Raw genomic sequence first — 13,272 nt, 5'->3', positions numbered from 1 at the left:
GACTGGGGACCCACTTTGACCAGTGGACCCAAGGACTGTCAGTGACCACCTTTACACAGCTGCGAGACCTGATGATCAAAGACCAGTTCTTCCGTCTTTGCCCAACTGAAGTGCGACAGTTCGTGATGGACAGAGAACCCAACGATGTGACGAAAGCAGCGCAGATTGCCGATGCCTATGAGGCCAACCGTAGATCGGAAGTGCGGAAGCCAGTCACCACCAGCTGGAGAGGGGGTAAGCCTGCAGCCAACGCCAGTACCCCTGCCAGCCAACACACCAGAGGTCCTGTCCCCGTGGCCAACAGCACCAGACCTACCACCGAACTTCGCCAGTGTTACCACTGCAGGCAGACTGGACACCTCAGTCACCAATGTCAAGCCAAGCAGAAGAACCCCTCATCCCAGGCCCCAGGGCCTAATGCAGCCGTTCTTTTGGTGGGTGGTGTGGTTGGGAGGGTGTGTGACAACGTACAGCCCGTCACTGTGGGAGGTCGTGTTGCTACAGGCCTCAAGGACACCGGGGCTGAACGAACCCTCATCCGACCCGAGCTGGCGGCCCCTGAAGAAATCATTCCGGGGAAAACCCTAACTGTCACTGGGATTGGGGGCATCAGCTGTCCCTTACCGATGGCCCGGGTTTTTATTGATTGGGGTGCCGGGAGTGGGGTGAAGGAAGTGGGGCTGTCTGATAATTTGCCCACTGATGTTTTGTTGGGGACTGATTTGGGGAGGTTGTTTGCATACTACATCCCTGACACCCCTCCCCAATCTACTAATGAGGGTAAAGTTAACCCTGGTGATGATGATGATGATGATGATGATGGGAAATCGCATGTGTTACCTGACCATGCTTTATCTTGTAATGATGCATCTGTTAACCATTTTCTCCCTAGGATTGATGGTGGAAATGTTGTACCTGTGCCAACTGTATCTGATAATGATGTTTCTGTGAAAGTTGATGTGTCCATAGGTACAGGAGTGCTCAGCCCCGTCGCTCTGCGGAGTGAGACGGCTGAGGAACCCCTAGCAGGGGCAAGTGTCGGTGCTACAAGAAATGGGGAGATACATGGGAACCGTGAGACAGGTGACGCCATGAAATTGACCAGTGCCACCGAGGAAGGTAACTGGCCCATAAGTAGCAATGCTCCTGAGGTAATGGGGGTGGATGGGGAGGTAGAGCCCATAGCAGCATCGGCTGATGGGTCTGTAGAAATCCCCGGGGAGACAGCCTACGTAGCTGCTGTCACCCGCAGTCAGAGTGCCCGGAACGCAGATACCTGTCTGCCTTCCGGACCCTCCTCAGTCATCAGTGTGACTGAACCAGAGGTGGACCCAGTGCAGGTCCCAGAGGGCTCCCGTGGGGAAGGGACCCTGACGTCACTTCTGGCTTCCCCTAGCCAGGAGTTTCAGGCCGCTCTGCACACAGATGCGAGCCTAGAGAGTTTGAGACAACTCGCCGGGACGTCATTCTCCGAGACTGATAAGGAGAAGGTGTTCTGGGAAGGAGGAAGGTTGTACCGGGAGACAGTACCCGGAGAATCACAAAAGGAGTGGTTGAGGGAAAGACAGCTGGTCGTCCCGCAGCAATTCCGGGGTGAGTTGTTGCGGATTGCCCATGAGATCCCACTAGCTGGACACTTGGGGATCAGCAAAACTAAGGCCCGGCTGTCTCAACACTTTTATTGGCCTAAGATGGGGACAGATGTGTCAAACTACTGCCGCTCCTGTGTCACCTGTCAAAGAGTGGGGAAGGCGGGGCCTGCTCTTAAGGCTCCCCTGATCCCTTTGCCAGTGATAGAGGAGCCTTTCCAGAGGATTGCGGTGGACATTGTGGGCCCGCTGGCCGTCACCAGCAGCTCTGGAAAGCAATATATTCTTACTGTGGTAGACTACGCTACCCGGTACCCAGAGGCAGTAGCTCTGTCGTCAATTAGGGCAGATAAGGTGGCGGATGCCCTGTTGGCCATCTTTTCACGTGTAGGATTTCCCAGGGAAATGCTTACTGATCGAGGGACCCAATTTATGTCTCACCTAATGGAGGCTCTCTGTAAGAAAATGCAGGTGAAGCACCTGGTATCGAGTGCATATCACCCACAGACCAATGGCTTGTGTGAACGCTTCAATGGTACCCTCAAACAGATGCTACGCATGCTGGTTGAGACACAAGGGCGCGACTGGGAGCGGTACCTCCCACACCTGCTATTTGCTTACCGAGAGGTTCCGCAGGCCTCGACGGGGTTCTCCCCCTTCGAGCTCCTGTACGGCAGGCGAGTCCGGGGACCCCTTGGGTTGATAAGAGAATCCTGGGAAGAGGAGCCGAACCCTTCTGAAGTGTCCATAGTGGAGTATGTCATGCGCTTCCGTGACAAGATGCAGACCTTGACGCAGTTGGTGCATGACAACATGACGCAGGCTCAGGCTGATCAGAAGCACTGGTACGACCAGAACGCCCGGGAGCGGACCTACCACGTGGGTCAAAAGGTGTGGGTGCTGGTTCCTGTACCAACGGATAAGCTTCAGGCAGCCTGGGAGGGCCCGTACGTCGTCCACCAACAGCTCAACCCGGTCACCTATGTGGTCACGCTTGACCACACTCGGGGTAGGCGAAAGGCCTTTCACGTCAACATGATGAAGGCTCATCACGAACGTGAACCTTTCGTCCTACCGGTCTGCAGCTTACCCGAAGACGGGGAGGAAGACACCCTCCTGGACATGCTGGCCCAAGCCAAGGCCCGTGGGTCCATTGAGGACGTGGAGGTAAGCGCCTCGCTAGATGAACCACAGCGGTTGCAGTTGCAAACCATGCTGGAACCCTTCCGGGTCGTGTTCTCCAACCGGCCTGGACGGACTGAGTTAGCCGTCCACGAGGTTTCACACCGGGAATCACGCCCCACTACGGCGAACACCCTATCGAATCTCTGACCAGGTGCAGCAGATTATGCGCCAGGAGATCGATGAGATGTTACAGCTGGGGGTGATTCGACGGTCAAAGAGCGCGTGGGCCTCACCTGTAGTTCTCGTGCCAAAGAAGGACCGGACCACCCGGTTCTGCGTGGACTACAGGGGGCTCAACGCCATTACAGCCTCTGACGCGCACCCAATGCCGCGCATCGAGGAGCTGCTTGAGAAGTTAGCTGGCGCAGAATACCTGACAATAATGGATCTGAGTCGCGGATACTGGCAGATTCCCCTGAGCCCCGAGGCACAGGAGAAGTCCGCCTTTATCACACCCTTTGGACTGTACGAGTCCACGGTCATGCCCTTCGGCATGAAGAATGCCCCTGCCACTTTCCAGCGGATGGTCAATCTCCTGCTTCAGGGACTGGAGAAGTACGCAGTGGCGTACTTAGATGACATTGCCATCTTCAGTCCCTCCTGGGATGAACACCTGCAGCATCTCGAGGAGGTGCTCGGGCGAATTCACCAAGCAGGCCTGACTATCAAGCCGGGAAAGTGCCAGATGGGCATGAGGGAGGTTCACTACCTGGGGCACCGGGTAGGCGGAAACACCCTAAAACCGGAGCCTGACAAAGTGGGCGTGATCGTGAACTGGCCCACTCCCAGGAACAAGAAACAGGTGATGTCCTTCCTGGGCACTGCAGGGTACTATAGGCGCTTCGTGCAGCACTATAGTAGCCTGGCAAAACCTTTGACGGACCTCACCAGGAAGAAGCTACCCCACATCGTCAACTGGACAGATGGCTGTGAGGGGGCCTTCCAGGCGTTGAAAACAGCACTGTGCAACGCCCCTGTGTTGAAAGCCGTCGACAGCAGTCGACCGTTCTTGGTACAGACTGATGCCAGTGAGTTTGGCCTTGGTGCTGTGCTCAGCCAGGTTGACTCGGAGGACCAAGAGCACCCCGTGTTGTACCTGAGCCGGAAACTTTTGCCGAGGGAAGTGGCCTACTCCACCATCGAGAAGGAGTGCCTGGCCATAGTCTGGGCCCTGCAGCGTTTGCAGCCCTACTTGTACGGTCGCACCTTCACCGTGGTGACCGACCACAACCCTCTGCGCTGGCTAAGCACCATGTGTGGAACCAATGGCAGGTTGCTACGCTGGAGCCTTGCCCTTCAGCAATTTGACTTCACCGTTAAACACAAAGCGGGCAAAGAGCATGGTAATGCAGATGGACTCTCCCGCCAGGGTGAACCCACGGAGGTGCGCATGGAGGCATACCGAGAGGTCCTGCCGCCGTAGCGCACGCCAAAAGGGGGAGGTGTCACGATATGGTATGAAATATCATAAGTTAGTTTTCTTGCTAGCATGCGGGGGCTAAACCCCACCCCCCCCCCTCTCTCTGGTTCTCTTTCCTTCCCTGTGTTTCTATCTGTCTGTGTAGAAGAGCTTGCCTTGTGGGGGAGTTTTATTGACGAAAGGTATTTACGACTAGCATAGCTGCAAGAGAAATTTGTGTTAGCAGGAACTGTTAGAGAAACTTCTAGAATCGTGAAAATCCTTTGTTCTGTTTTTGAAAGATATTATGCAAACCGTTTAAGTTACGAACACCAAAATATATCGTCATAATCACACTCGGAGGATCTACGCATCACTATAATCACAGGCATGTAGCTCCATCTGGTGAAGAAGTAGGGATTTCTCAGTCAGTGTGCGTGACAAATAGGACTCGTTTGGTCTCGTCGGAGTGCCCATGGTACTGCGAGATGAGTGATGGGTATGGTGCGATTATTTTATGTTCTGTGGCGAAGTTACGGGCATCAGATATATTTAATGCCCAGTGAGTGATACTGAAGAGGTAGGAGGGGTTGGAAGAGCCAGCCCTTTCTGTGAGGTCACAGCCTGCAGGTTTTAAGTTGCTGGGAGACTTTCAGGAGGCAGATTTGGAGTTTTTCCTGGACAGACCTGAGCACGCCTAATGAGCTGGGACGTGTGGTTGCCTGCAATGCAATGATCTGAGAACATGTGAGTTATCTTTTTCTTCCTTTAATCCTTTTATTTTCATAATTACCTTGTACATATTTGCAATTGTCACATCTTTGTAAAATATTTTTATAAACACTGCCTAAAAATCATTTATGGGGTATATTATTTAATACTAGTTCGTTCTTCCTGCCCTAAACCGTACCCTGTCTCTGAAGGGAATTACGCTACTGTTTTTGGGGGTTTGCTCCAGACCCCTTCAATTGGAGCTGGTGGCAGCGACCGTGTGCCGGCTTTTGGGGGTCCCTGTAGCGACTGTGGCTTGATAATTATTGTTCCTGCCTGAGTGGGAGTAGTTATCGCATCGCTGCAGTGTTCCCAATAGCCAGTACATAGCAGGCAGCGTTTCTGGCGACTAATTACCCCAGGTGCAGTACCTAATCTGACCTGAGAGTAAGGGGGGCGCCAGAGAGCTGCAAGTGTTAAGTGGAACTGTAAGCGGGATAGACACAAATCCCTGCAGTTCATGGTATATTGAAGAGCAGTGGGATACCTAGAATAAGCCCCTGCTGTAAACTAAGAGGTCAATAGCCTCGTGTGTGTTTTTTCATCACATTGTGGCAGTGGAGGGATACCTGGGATAAGCCCCCTGCACATGTGATAGCCGTCTGTTGGTTTAAAGTCACCCCAATCCGTGACATATTGTGGGCAGCGGCTGAGGGATCTTGACAGTCACGGTGTGAATCGTGACAGTGGCTGTGCTGAGTGCGGGTGGCTGTGCGTGGGTGTGCTGAGCGTCGGCGGCTGTACGTGGCTGTGCTGAGTGCCGGCGGCTGTGCGTGGCTGTGCTTAATGCGGGCAGCTGTTCGTGGCTGTGCTAAGTGCCGGCGGCTGTGCGTGGCTGTGGTGAGTGCGGGCGGCTGTGCATTGCTGTGCTGAGTGCGGGCAGCTGTGCGTGGCTGTGCTGGGTGCGGGAGGCTGTGCGTGGTTGTGCTGAGTGCGGGCGGCTGAGCGTGGCTGTGCTGAGTGCGGGTGGCTGTGCGTGGCTGTGCTGAGGGTGGGCGGCTGTGAGCGACTGTGCTGAGTGCAGGCGGCTGTGCTGAGGGCGGGCGGGTGTGCGTGGCTGTGCTGAGTGCAGGTGGCTGTGCGTGGCTGTGCTGAGTGCAGGCGGCTGTGCGTGGCTGGGCTGAGTGCGGGCGGTGGTGCTCAGCTGTGCTGAGTGCGGGCGGCTGTGCGCGGCTGTGCTGAGTGCGGGCGGCTGTGCGTGGCTGTGCTGAGTGCGGGCGGCTGTGCTGAGTGCGGGCGGCTGTGAGTGACTATGCTGAGTGTGGGTGGCTGTGCGTGGCTGTGCTGAGTGTGGTTGGCTGTGCTTTGCTGTGCTGAGTGCGGGTGGCTGTGCGTGGCTGTGCTGAGGACGGGCAGCTGTGAGTGACTATGCTAAGTGCGGGCGGCTGTGCGTGGCTGTGGTGAGTGCGGGCGGCTGTGCATTGCTGTGCTGAGTGCGGGTGGCTGTGCGTGGCTGTGCTGAGGGCGGGCTGCTTTGCGTGGCTGTACTGAGTGCGGGCGGCTGTGCGTGGCTATTCTGAGTGCGGGTGGCTGTGCGCGGCTGTGCTGAGTGTGGGAGGCTGTGCGTGGCTGTGCTGAGTGCGGGCGGCTGTGCGTGGCTGTGCTGAGTGCGGGCGGCTGTGCATGGCTGTGCTGAGCGTCGGCGGCTGTGCATGGCTGTGCTGAGTGCCGGCGGCTGTGCGTGGCTGTGGTGAGTGCGGGCGGCTGTGCATTGCTGTGCTGAGTGCGGGCGGCTGTGCGTGGCTGTGTTGGGTGCGGGAGGCTGTGCGTGGTTGTGCTGAGTGCGGGCGGCTGAGCGTGGCTGTGCTGAGTGCGGGCGGCTGTGCGTGGCTGTGCTGAGTGCGGGCGGTGGTGCGCAGCTGTGCTGAGTGCGGGCAGCTGTGCGTGGCTGTGCTGAGTGTGGGAGGCTGTGCGTGGCTGTGCTGAGTGCGGGCGGCTGTGCGTGGCTGTGCTGAGTGCGGGCGGCTGTGCGTGGCTGTGCTGAGCGTCGGCGGCTGTGCGTGGCTGTGCTGAGCACCGGCGGCTGTGCGTGGCTGTGCTTATGGCGGGCAGCTGTTCGTGGCTGTGCTAAGTGCAGGCGGCTGTGCGTTGCTGTGGTGAGTGCGGGCGGCTGTGCATTGCTGTGCTGAGTGCGGGAGGCTGTGCGTGGTTGTGCTGAGTGCGGGCGGCTGAGCGTGGCTGTGCTGAGTGCGGGTGGCTGTGCGTGGCTGTGCTGAGGGTGGGCGGCTGTGAGCGACTGTGCTGAGGGTGGGCGGCTGTGCGTGGCTGTGCTGAGTGCGGGCGGCTGTGCGTGGCTGTGCTGAGCGTCGGCGGCTGTGCGTGGCTGTGCTTAATGCGGGCAGCTGTTCGTGGCTGTGCTGAGTGCAGGCGGCTGTGCGTTGCTGTGGTGAGTGCGGGCGGCTGTGCGTGGCTGTGCTGGGTGCGGGAGGCTGTGCGTGGTTGTGCTGAGTGCGGGCGGGTGAGCGTGGCTGTGCTGAGTGCGGGTGGCTGTGCGTGGCTGTGCTGAGGGTGGGCGGCTGTGAGCGACTGTGCTGAGGGTGGGCGGCTGTGAGCGACTGTGCTGAGTGCAGGCGGCTGTGCGTGGCTGTGGTGAGTGCGGGCGGCTGTGCATTGCTGTGCTGAGTGCGGGTGGCTGTGCGTGGCTGTGCTGAGGGCCGGCTGCTGTGCGTGGCTGTGCTGAGTGCGGGCGGCTGTGCGTGGCTGTGCTGAGTGCGGGCGGCTGTGCATGGCTGTGCTGAGCGTCGGCGGCTGTGCGTGGCTGTGCTGAGTGCCGGCGGCTGTGCGTGGCTGTGCTGAGCGTCGGCGGCTGTGCGTGGCTGTGCTGAGTGCGGGCGGCTGTGCATGGCTGTGCTGAGCGTCGGCGGCTGTGCGTGGCTGTGCTGAGTGCCGGCGGCTGTGCGTGGCTGTGGTGAGTGCGGGCGGCTGTGCATTGTTGTGCTGAGTGCGGGCGGCTGTGCGTGGCTGTGCTGGGTGCGGGAGGCTGTGCGTGGTTGTGCTGAGTGCGGGCGGCTGAGCGTGGCTGTGCTGAGTGCGGGCGGCTGTGCGTGGCTGTGCTGAGTGCGGGCGGTGGTGCGCAGCTGTGCTGAGTGCGGGCAGCTGTGCGCGGCTGTGCTGAGTGTGGGAGGCTGTGCGTGGCTGTACTGAGTGCGGGCGGCTGTGCTTGGCTGTGCTGAGTGCGGGCAGCTGTGCATGGCTGTGCTGAGCGTCGGCGGCTGTGCGTGGCTGTGCTGAGCGCCGGCGGCTGTGCGTGGCTGTGCTTAATGCGGGCAGCTGTTCGTGGCTGTGCTAAGTGCCGGCGGCTGTGCATTGCTGTGGTGAGTGCGGGCGGCTGTGCATTGCTGTGCTGAGTGCGGGCGGCTGTGCGTGGCTGTGCTGGGTGCGGGAGGCTGTGCGTGGTTGTGCTGAGTGTGGGAGGCTGTGCGTGGCTGTGCTGAGTGCGGGCGGCTGTGCGTGGCTGTGATGAGTGCCGGCGGCTGTGCGTGGCTGTGGTGAGTGCGGGCGGCTGTGCATTGCTGTGCTGAGTGCGGGCGGCTGTGCGTGGCTGTGTTGGGTGCGGGAGGCTGTGCGTGGTTGTGCTGAGTGCGGGCGGCTGAGCGTGGCTGTGCTGAGTGCGGGTGGCTGTGCGTGGCTGTGCTGAGGGTGGGCGGCTGTGAGCGACTGTGCTGAGGGTGGGCGGCTGTGAGCGACTGTGCTGAGTGCAGGCGGCTGTGCGTGGCTGTGGTGAGTGCGGGCGGCTGTGCATTGCTGTGCTGAGTGCGGGTGGCTGTGCGTGGCTGTGCTGAGGGCCGGCTGCTGTGCGTGGCTGTACTGAGTGTGGGCGGCTGTGCGTGGCTGGGCTGAGTGCGGGCCGTGGTGCGCAGCTGTGCTGAGTGCGGGCGGCTGTGCGTGGCTGTGCTGAGTGTGGGTGGCTGTGCTTTGCTGTGCTGAGTGCGGGTGGCTGTGCGTGGCTGTGCTGAGGACGGGCGGCTGTGAGTGACTATGCTAAGTGCGGGCGGCTGTGCGTGGCTGTGGTGAGTGCGGGCGGCTGTGCATTGCTGTGCTGAGTGCGGGTGGCTGTGCGTGGCTGTGCTGAGGTCGGGCTGCTGTGCGTGGCTGTACTGAGTGCGGGCGGCTGTGCGTGGCTATGCTGAGTGCGGGTGGCTGTGCGCGGCTGTGCTGAGTGTGGGAGGCTGTGCGTGGCTGTGCTGAGTGCGGGCGGCTGTGCGTGGCTGTGCTGAGTGCGGGCGGCTGTGCATGGCTGTGCTGAGCGTCGGCGGCTGTGCGTGGCTGTGCTGAGTGCCGGCGGCTGTGCGTGGCTGTGGTGAGTGCGGGCGGCTGTGCATTGCTGTGCTGAGTGCGGGCGGCTGTGCGTGGCTGTGTTGGGTGCGGGAGGCTGTGCGTGGTTGTGCTGAGTGCGGGCGGCTGAGCGTTGCTGTGCTGAGTGCGGGCGGCTGTGCGTGGCTGTGCTGAGTGCTGGCGGCGGTGCGCGGCTGTGCTGAGTGCGGGCGGCTGTACGCGGCTGTGCTGAGTGCGGGCGGCTGTGCACGGCTGTGCTGCGTACGGACAGCTGTGCATGGCGGCGCTGAGTGCGGGCGCTGTGCGTGGCTGTGCTGAGTGCGGACAGCTGTGCTGAGTGCGGGCGGCTGTGCGTGGCTGTGCTGAGTGCGGGCGGCTGTGCTTGGCTGTGCTGAGTGCGGGCGGCTGTGCTTGGCTGTGCTGAGTGCGGGCGGCATTGCGCAGCTGTGCTGAGTGCTGGCGGCGGTGCGCGGCTGTGCTGAGTGCGGGCGGCTGTGCGCGGCTGTGCTGAGTGCGGGCGGCTGTGCGCGGCTGTGCTGAGTGCGGGCGGCGGTACGCGGCTGTGCTGAGTGCGGGCGGCTGTGCACGGCTGTGCTGCGTACGGACGGCTGTGCGTGGCTGTGCTGAGTGTGGGCGGCTGTACTTGGTTGTGCTGAGTGGGTGCGGCTGTGCTTGACTGTGCTGAGTGCGGGCGGCTGTGCGCGGCTGTGCTGAGTGCGGGCGGCTGTACGTGGCTGTGCTGAGTGCGGTCGGCTGTGCATGGCTGTGCTGCGTACGGACGGCTGTTCGTGGTGGCGCTGAGTGCAGGCGCTGTGCGTGGCTGTGCTGAGTGCGGGCGGCTGTGCTGCGTGCGGGCGGCTGTGCGTGGCTGTGCTGGGTGCGGGCGGCTGTGCTGGGTGCGGGAGGCTGTGCGTGGTTGTGCTGAGTGCCGGCGGCTGAGCGTGGCTGTGCTGAGTGCAGGTGGCTGTGCTTGGCTGTGCTGAGTGCGGGCGGCTGTGCACGGCTGTGCTGAGTGTGGGAGGCTGTGCGTGGCTGTGCTGAGTGCGGGCGGCTGTGCGTGGCTGTGCTGAGTGCGGGTGGCTGTGCGTGGGTGTGCTGAGCGTCGGCGGCTGTACGTGGCTGTGCTGAGTGCCGGCGGCTGTGCGTGGCTGTGCTTAATGCGGGCAGCTGTTCGTGGCTGTGCTAAGTGCCGGCGGCTGTGCGTGGCTGTGGTGAGTGCGGGCGGCTGTGCATTGCTGTGCTGAGTGCGGGCAGCTGTGCGTGGCTGTGCTGGGTGCGGGAGGCTGTGCGTGGTTGTGCTGAGTGCGGGCGGCTGAGCGTGGCTGTGCTGAGTGCGGGTGGCTGTGCGTGGCTGTGCTGAGGGTGGGTGGCTGTGAGCGACTGTGCTGAGTGCAGGTGGCTGTGCTGAGGGCGGGCGGGTGTGCGTGGCTGTGCTGAGTGCAGGTGGCTGTGCGTGGCTGTGCTGAGTGCAGGCGGCTGTGCGTGACTGGGCTGAGTGCGGGCGGTGGTGCTCAGCTGTGCTGAGTGCGGGCGGCTGTGCGCGGCTGTGCTGAGTGCGGGCGGCTGTGCGTGGCTGTGGTGAGTGCGGGCGGCTGTGCATTGCTGTGCTGAGTGCGGGTGGCTGTGTGTGGCTGTGCTGAGGTCGGGCTGCTGTGCGTGGCTCTACTGAGTGCGGGCGGCTGTGCGTGGCTATGCTGAGTGCGGGTGGCTGTGCGCGGCTGTGCTGAGTGTGGGAGGCTGTGCGTGGCTGTGCTGAGTGCGGGCGGCTGTGCATGGCTGTGCTGAGCGTCGGTGGCTGTGCGTGGCTGTGCTGAGTGCCGGCGGCTGTGCGTGGCTGTGGTGAGTGCGGGCGGCTGTGCATTGCTGTGCTGAGTGCGGGCGGCTGTGCGTGGCTGTGTTGGGTGCGGGAGGCTGTGCGTGGTTGTGCTGAGTGCGGGCGGCTGAGCGTTGCTGTGCTGAGTGCGGGCGGCTGTGCGTGGCTGTGCTGAGTGCGGGCGGTGGTGCGCGGCTGTGCTGAGTGCGGGCAGCTGTGCTTGGCTGTGCTGAGTGTGGGAGGCTGTGCGTGGCTGTGCTGAGTGCGGGCGGCTGTGCGTGGCTGTGCTGAGTGCGGGCGGCTGTGCGTGGCTGTGCTGAGCGTCGGCGGCTGTGCGTGGCTGTGCTGAGCGCCGGCGGCTGTGCGTGGCTGTGCTTAATGCGGGCAGCTGTTCGTGGCTGTGCTAAGTGCAGGCGGCTGTGCGTTGCTGTGGTGAGTGCGGGCGGCTGTGCATTGCTGTGCTGAGTGCGGGAGGCTGTGCGTGGTTGTGCTGAGTGCGGGCGGCTGAGCGTGGCTGTGCTGAGTGCGGGTGGCTGTGCGTGGCTGTGCTGAGGGTGGGCGGCTGTGAGCGACTGTGCTGAGGGTGGGCGGCTGTGCGTGGCTGTGCTAAGTGCGGGCGGCTGTGCGTGGGTGTGCTGAGCGCCAGCGGCTGTGCGTGGCTGTGCTTAATGCGGGCAGCTGTTCGTGGCTGTGCTAAGTGCAGGCGGCTGTGCGTTGTTGTGGTGAGTGCGGGCGGCTGTGCGTGGCTGTGCTGGGTGCGGGAGGCTGTGCATGGTTGTGCTGAGTGCGGGCGGGTGAGCGTGGCTGTGCTGAGTGCGGGTGGCTGTGCGTGGCTGTGCTGAGGGTGGGCGGCTGTGAGCGACTGTGCTGAGGGTGGGCGGCTGTGAGCGACTGTGCTGAGTGCAGGCAGCTGTGCGTGGCTGTGGTGAGTGCGGGCGGCTGTGCATTGCTGTGCTGAGTGCGGGTGGCTGTGCGTGGCTGTGCTGAGGGCCGGCTGCTGTGCGTGGCTGTGCTGAGTGCGGGCGGCTGTGCGTGGCTGTGCTGAGTGCGGGCAGCTGTGCATGGCGGTGCTGAGCGTCGGCGGCTGTGCGTGGCTGTGCTGAGTGCGGGCGGCTGTGCATGGCTGTGCTGAGCGTCGGCGGCTGTGCGTGGCTGTGCTGAGTGCCGGCGGCTGTGCGTGGCTTTGGTGAGTGCGGGCGGCTGTGCATTGTTGTGCTGAGTGCGGGCGGCTGTGCGTGGCTGTGCTGGGTGCGGGAGGCTGTGCGTGGTTGTGCTGAGCGCGGGCGGCTGAGCGTGGCTGTGCTGAGTGCGGGCGGCTGTGCGTGGCTGTGCTGAGTGCGGGCGGTGGTGCGCAGCTGTGCTGAGTGCGGGCAGCTGTGCGCGGCTGTGCTGAGTGTGGGAGGCTGTGCGTGGCTGTGCTGAGTGCGGGCGGCTGTGCTTGGCTGTGCTGAGTGCGGGCAGCTGTGCATGGCTGTGCTGAGCGTCGGCGGCTGTGCGTGGCTGTGCTGAGCGCCGGCGGCTGTGCGTGGCTGTGCTTAATGCGGGCAGCTGTTCGTGGCTGTGCTAAGTGCCGGCGGCTGTGCGTTGCTGTGGTGAGTGCGGGCGGCTGTGCATTACTGTGCTGAGTGCAGGCGGCTGTGCGTGGCTGTGCTGGGTGCGGGAGGCTGTGCGTGGTTGTGCTGAGTGTGGGAGGCTGTGCGTGGCTGTGCTGAGTGCGGGCGGCTGTGCGTGGCTGTGCTGAGTGCCGGCGGCTGTGCGTGGCTGTGGTGAGTGCGGGCGGCTGTGCATTGCTGTGCTGAGTGCGGGCGGCTGTGCGTGGCTGTGTTGGGTGCGGGAGGCTGTGCGTGGTTGTGCTGAGTGCGGGCGGCTGAGCGTGGCTGTGCTGAGTGCGGGCGGCTGTGCGTGGCTGTGCTGAGTGCGGGCGGTGGTGCGCAGCTGTGCTGAGTGCGGGCAGCTGTGCGCGGCTGTGCTGAGTGTGGGAGGCTGTGCGTGGCTGTGCTTAATGCGGGCAGCTGTTCGTGGCTGTGCTAAGTGCAGGCGGCTGTGCGTTGCTGTGGTGAGTGCGGGCGGCTGTGCATTGCTGTGCTGAGTGCGGGAGGCTGTGCGTGGTTGTGTTGAGTGCGGGCGGCTGAGCGTGGCTGTGCTGAGTGCGGGTGGCTGTGCGTGGCTGTGCTGAGGGTGGGTGGCTGTGAGCGACTGTGCTGAGGGCGGGAGGCTGTGCGTGGTTGTGCTGAGTGCCG

This window comes from Ranitomeya variabilis, chromosome 4, assembly GCF_051348905.1.
Source record: "Ranitomeya variabilis isolate aRanVar5 chromosome 4, aRanVar5.hap1, whole genome shotgun sequence".
Classification (NCBI taxonomy): Eukaryota; Metazoa; Chordata; class Amphibia; order Anura; family Dendrobatidae; genus Ranitomeya; species Ranitomeya variabilis.
Note: the sequence above shows the minus strand (reverse complement) of the source record.